Source organism: Martes martes (assembly GCF_963455335.1).
Source record: "Martes martes genome assembly, chromosome: 2".
NCBI classification, from domain to species: Eukaryota; Metazoa; Chordata; class Mammalia; order Carnivora; family Mustelidae; genus Martes; species Martes martes.
The window spans coordinates 83,273,597-83,280,497 of NC_137889.1; the positions used below are offsets into that span (position 1 = coordinate 83,273,597).

Genomic DNA, 6,901 nt, shown 5'->3' on the forward strand with positions numbered 1-6,901 from the left:
TTTAGGATGATTAGTATACAGTATCCAGAAGTTGTAACCAGATATATTCAATGATATCAGTCCACTCATCTATGTTCAGCTCTAGGGACCACACTTTAAGAAAAATAGGAGGGCATCCAAAAGAGAAATTCTGTGATGATTATGAGACTTCCAAGGCATGTCAAATACAGATGAGTTGAAGGAACTGGACCAGACCCAGAGAGACACAAGAGTTGTCATATATAAAAGCCTTTTGTATTAGTACTCTAAGAGGTAATAATCAGCACATAAATATTACAGAGATAAATAGTATTGTTCACTATAAGAAGAGAGTTCTTATGCTCAGGATGGGTCAAATAAAGAAATGCCTCCTAAGTTCCAGATGAATCTTGATAAATGGTTTGCCTAAATTGAACTTAATATTCTCTGTGAATATGGAAATAAAGTCATCTGCTAAGAATGAAAGTAAGGCTAAAGTGGGCAGATTGGAAGATCTGGAAAAATCTGGAACAAGTACTATGGAGAATTTGATATGGAATTATCCAAGAGAGGATAAAATAGCTTCCTAGCACTGTTAACCACCTCTTTTATATTTTTTTAAGATTTTATTTATTTATTATTTGAGAGAGAGAGACATTGAGAGACCGAGCAGGAGGAGAGGGAGAGGGAGAAGCAGACTCACGTGAGGCAGGGAGTTTGAGGTGGGACTCAATTCCAGGACACTTAGATTATGACCTGAGTCATAAGCAGACACTTAATTTATAGAGCCACCCAGGTGCCCTACTAACCAGCTCTTAAGCTGAAGTTAGAGTAAATCAGATTCTGGTAGCTCTGGTGGCAAGAGATCTGAAGTCTGGAGCAGAGTCGACATTGCCGTTCAAGATGAGTGTGGTAAGTAAAGATGAAAACATGAGAAAATTGGGGGTGCCCAACTAACAGTAATGGGAGAGAAGGGTGTTGGGTAGTGATGAGTGAGTGGAATTAGGGAAGGGATAAGACGTTGTTGGTAAGAAATATGAAATGCTTAGCTTTTGGTTCAGCTGGGGCAACCCTGAGGGATGAGAAGGCCCAAGGGGGTGAATACTAGTGGACCCCCACCGGGAAGTCGAGCAGGTTAGGGTCCTGTGAAAGCCAAATCATAGATGTTGAATGAAGCCCTGAACAACCTCCCATTATTTTAGATTCCCAAGGAAAGCAGAATGTTCAGGAGGTCAAAAAGCACTGGTAATGGGGGCAGGGTAACACAAGTTAAAGATTTAAATTAAAAAAACAAAGGGTAATTGGACGATGGTGAAAGAAACAGCAGTTTACAAGCAGTTCTGAACAGGCTGAAAGCCATATGAGAAAAGAGCACAGCAAAGTCTCTGGATGATCAAGACCAGAATATTCCACAGGGCGTCAGTGCAAGACGAATATTTCTTTAAAAAAAAAAATGTATCCTTGAACAGAATTTAAAACAAACAAACAAACAAACAAAAAAACACCACCTTAATGCAACAATTACAAAGACAACACAAATAATCTTATTAGACACCTACTGTGTGCCAGGTACTATGGACCCAGTGATGAGTATCCTGAAAGAGATCTGAGTTTGGCAGGCCATACAGACATATTTACAGGTATTTTTAATGTAATACTACATAGAGAAAGGAGACATGTAAATAGGTCAGAACTGGAAGAAAATTCAGGATCAAGAAGTTTTTTTTCTGGTCTGCCCAACTTCCTTTCCCCAGGGTGTTCACTCCCAAAGCCATTGTCTTCTGTTGACTTCTTGCTAATTTCTACTGTGGTGAGTAGGAGGAGGTGGTATGTGAGTTAATTAAATTGAGTTGCCTTTGATTTTCTGAAAGGGAGGGTTCATTTTATAAAACTAGTATTAATTGCCAGAAAGCGTTTTGGGTAGATGATAGGAGTAACTACAAGAAGTGAAAATCACATTTTTGTGGCAAGGGGTAACCATGCCCCAGAGACCCTCAAGTTTTATAAAGCATTCATTCTTTCTTACTGTAGGCTGAGGAGGGAGCTTACCTAAAGCTCTTCACTCCTTGCAAATAATTCTATTCATACTGTATAACCCTCATGACTATAGGAAGAGAAAATCTGTTGGCCTGAACCCAGGAGAGAGAAAATAGTATGAAATAGGTCAGACACTTCCAAACTGTTTGAGAGAAATAAAATAAGCAAATGTGATTCAGGATAGTCAAAACAGTATTCTAACCCCAAATAAGTCAACGAGTCCATGGACAACCAAATTTGTTCATATAAAGACCTAAAAAATTGTCAAAAATTCTTCTTGTATCAGGTCAAGGTAGAGATACTCAAAACTATTGCATAGGGCACCTAATAAATACTTACTGAATAAATCCTGGTGGCCTAGAGACAAAAACATAAAATTATTGCTATTTTATGAAATAAAATATCTCTTTCTACAAATATGCAGAAAAGTAATTAGTATTTAAGAAAAGTAGCTTGGGTGAATATCTATAATTAAATGGTATAAAAATCAGTGCCATAAAAGTTATGTATTTCAGCAAAAAAAAGAAAAGCTAAGCAACTTGCTGGCAGATCTGACAGATAGAAAATATTCTCAATATCTAATTTTCTCCAAAAGTTTTTCCCATCAGTAATATACTTTTTGGTTTATTCAAATACTGCTTTAGCTTTCTATTTCTCCTTCCTTGGAGAAATTAATTCTTAAGGCAAATTTGATTTTAACTAGAGATTTTTTGGGTACTGATATTATTTTTTTAAAAAATCAATATTCTCCTCCCTATAGTCATTATTAATTGTTAGCAAATGTAATCTACAAATGTAAATACAGGGTTTAATCTCCCTGATATGGTTTCTGACAAAATTCAAGGTTATCCAATATTAATTTATAAGAAAACAAACAAACCTGGTATTAACTAAAGATTTAAATCTTTTTGTTTCAAAAATATCTATGACACAACAGTTGACATTTAGGCACAAGAATATTTTATTGATGTATTTATAACAGAAGTAATTTAATTTTAGTTATTACTTCTTTAGTTTTTGGTGCAACATTAAAACAGTTTTTCAAAATAATGGCTTAAAATAAGATTGTTTCATAAACCATAGTTATAAGAACTATAAGGACTAAGGCTTATGAAGTTGCCCACATTTCTCTTTCCTTTGCTGTTGCCAGATGGAAGTCAAATACCTTTACATTTTCTTCCACATTCTCTAAATGACAGAAAACTATCTTAGATATGTTATACCATCTAAAACAAGCCATCTAAAAACAAGGCCTCTAAGGGATTACTTATATTCACACACTTTGAAACACCACACCAAGTATAAGTACTTTAGATTCCTATTTCGTTTAAAATAGGGTAAATAGAATTTTTTTTTTAATTTTCTGTGTTATACTAGCAAGAGATATTACAGTATAAGCAGAAACAGAATGTACCTATTTATCTATCACAAATTTCTACTAAATAAAGTTCCTCTACCTAAGTTTCCTGATGCATTTAAAAACACACAAGGGGGCCTATTTTACATGAAATGTTTAATTATTGCAACATGAGTTATTCAAGATTTTTTTCTACCATTTTATGTCTGCAAGCTTTATGTAGAAAGCCTATTGTTTTGACAAGAAAAAGTAAAGCTTTTATATTTTAACTTTGTGGTTAGTTTTCTGTTAGGTCAAAAATCCCTTTGGATATCTGAGGACTCTGGACTACCGCCCTAAAAATGCAGGGACTCAAATGTTCATTCAATATCAAGGGCTTCGTGACTCCTTGACAGAGACCTACAGACTCTTAAGCAACCTACAGTTGCTTAAGAACTTAACGAACACATGGGACGCCTGGGTGGCTCAGTTGGTTAAGCAGCTGCCTTCAGCTCAGGTCATGATCCCAGCGTCCGGGGATCGAGTCCCACATCGGGCTCCTTGCTCGGCAGGGAGCCTGCTTCTCCCTCTGCCTGCCACTCTGTCTGCTTGTGCTCACTCTCACTCCTCTCTCTCTCTCTCTCTCTCTCTGACAAATAAATAAATAAATCTTTAAAAAAAAAAAAAAAAAAAAAAAAAAAAACTTAACGAACACAGACTACACAGATAGTCTCACTCAAAGAGTAATGAAGCTTATAGGGCTTTTTGACAAATTAAAGTTTGCTTTGGAATTTCAGATTTTCAGATTGTTGTTATATTTTTATTGTTATTGATTTTTTACCACTCTTCATAGTAAAGCACCTGACAGGACCACTCCTGAAAAGAAATACAGCCATTTTAGGAAAAGCAACAGATTACTTCCACACTATGAATCAAGCTATAAAAAACCTCTATCATTAAGTGCTTCAACGTTTTTGTATGTAACCAGAGGGTTAATGATGCTCCCACCAAGACTAGTTTAAGTAAGTAGGGAGACATTTAATGATATCACCATCGGAAGACTGATCCTGGAAAATCACTACTGATATATAATAAATACGCGCGCGCGCGCACACACACACACACACGCGGACACACACACACGCGCACACACACACACACACAAAATATGGCCTGTTGTATTTAAAACTCAGACGAGTTTTCAGAACCTTGGAAACCCGGTGCCTCTGACCGGTTACCATGATGGCAGACGTCCAACCTGTATTACTTCGGAAGATACAAACTGCTCATCGAGTGCAAAAGGAAGAACCACAGGAAATAAGTGAGCAAAAGAAAGACGCATGAAATCCATAGCCTGAAATCACATGACCACGAAGCACTGCAGCCCCTCACACAAATGCCACCGTGAGGCCGCTCCGCTCAGCAGGAACAGGCTGCAGGCACAGCCCCGACGCGCAGAGACGGCCCTGATCCCCAGCTCACCATTTCCCCAAGTGCTGCGGTCTTAATGAGAACAGAAAATTGGTCTGCCAGATTAGACCGCGCGCGCGCGCGCGCACACACACACACACACACACACTTACTCTTCGGTTCAGCCCCGAGCAGCCCCGCTGGAAGTTTGCTGGTTGCTTTCTCTAAGCAATTCCGCGATCGTAGCGGTTTGCTCCCTACAAGGGCGAATGGCTCGCCCACGCAGCAGCCCGCCGGCGGGGTGAAGCTGCGGTGAAGCCGGGGCGCGGCCTCGAGCCCCGGCCGGCTCTAAGGTCCCGGCCGCCCTTTGCTGCCGCAGCTGGCCCTCGCGTGCGCCCGAGGCCCCGGCGCCCCGGCCGTGGGAGAGCAGCGGCCCCAGCGCGCCCCGCGCGTTCTCACGCCCCGGCTCTCCGAGCGCCGGCGCTGGCGCTGCACGGCCGGCGCCCACCCCCGTCAGTCCTCTTCCCTCGGGCCCCGCAAACTGCCCCCCCTCCCGGCCCCTGAGCAGGGTCCCCCGGGCGCCGACTCCTTTGCTCCTTCGCTCCTCCCCAGCGTGGGAACCCGGCCCCGGCCCCCAGGGGCCGAGCAGCTGGGAGCTCACGGAAGTCTTCCCAGGGAGGGGAAAGGGGATGAGCCCAGGCCACCGACCAGGGGAGAAGGACGGCCTCTCTGGGGAACCCCGACCCGCGTGGGCAAGCAGAGACCACTTACTCGCTGGCTTCCCAGACCCAGCGGCTGCGTTTCCGGATCTCGGGCAGCTCCCGGGAGCGCCCGGCAAATCCCCACTGCGAACGCGGAAAGACAGTGGGCGTCAGGGACAGGAGAGGGTGAGCGGGGAAGGGTCCCTGCAGCCGCACCTGTCAGTCCCGGCGCGAGTGCATCCACCAAACGCGCGACCGCGCTACTCACACTTGGGCTCACTCCTGTCTACCTGCTCAACAGGCTGGGCGGGACGCGACGTGCCTTGCAAACCGGATTCCCCGCTCTGCTCCCAAATACTCAATCAGCTCTGGCTCTGGCCGCGGTCCCTCCCTGTCTCTGTATCTCTCTCCCTTTCCCTGACGACTCCAAACGATCCCTTATAATCCCTTTCCCTACTGCATTCTATCAAGTTCTTGTCAGAATCCTTCCCCTTCCCTGCACCGAAAGACTGAAAAAGAAAGTAGCGACTAAAACCAACCATGGTGAGGTCAGTGGGGTCTGGGTCCTGCTGATGCTCGCGACGCTCCCTGCCCCCTCTCCCCACCCTCCACCCCCCCAAACCCCGCGCAGGTGTAGGTCGCCTGGGGCGGCTCCAGGCTGCTCTTTGCCTTTTGGCCTCGCTTTTAGAGCTGCCAAAGTCTCGGTTAACTGCAAAGAAACCTGCTTTGGAAAATCTGCTGTGTGTTAAGAGTCCCACCCACTACGCCCAGGCTAGGGCAGGGGAACTGAGTCCTGGTCTCTCCAGCCGCCCAACCGCCAGCCCAGCAGTTACAGTGTGGAGACAGAGAGAAGGGACAGGGACAGGGGCAAAGGAAGAGGAACAAAAAAGGGAGGAAACTCAAGGAAAATTTGGCTCACTTAGGAAAACAAAATCTGCACCATGCACTCGTCCAGAAAAACTGTCGTTTACAGTAGTTAAAACCTCCAACATTTCTACTGGGAAGTTAATACCAAATGGATGGTTTTCTTTTCCTGTTTTACAGGTTTTAAAGCCAATCTACGCCTCTGCAAATGCGATTCTGCAGTTGCAAAGCTTACACATCTTCCCAGTAAAGTCCTGATTCTGCTCGGTTCCGTGCATTTAATTTTATTGGTTGTGTGTGTGTGTGTGTGTGTGTGTGTGTGTCAGAGAGAAAGAGAGAGAGAGAATTCCAGCACAGAGAAGTAAGTTCTGATATTCATTTTGGGTCAGTTTTCTGACTTAAAAAAATCTCATTATGCTGTTTCATTGTGAATCCATAATTAATGCTGATTATTATGTGTTTCTTCTTTAAACCCAGGACCTCTGAAACAAATCGTTCGTGGTTTATCTGCAATTCTTACGTTTCTCCCAAAACCCACTACATAACCTAATCCCATGTTAGACTCACCACATTTGCAAAATTTTCTCCCAGGCTT

General features: G+C 43.4%; 1 protein-coding gene across 1 annotated transcript in view; it reads right to left on the reverse strand.

Moving 5' to 3' along the window:
• The window catches only part of GUCY1A1 (guanylate cyclase 1 soluble subunit alpha 1), a 59,870-nt gene extending 54,623 nt beyond the window's left edge, over window positions 1-5,247 (reverse strand). Inside the window, exon 1 of the mRNA XM_080797588.1 lies at window positions 4,915-5,247. The gene's annotated coding sequence lies outside the window, so the exon portion shown is untranslated. The remainder of the gene's footprint in view (window positions 1-4,914) is intronic.
• Between the last annotated feature and the right edge of the window lie 1,654 nt (window positions 5,248-6,901).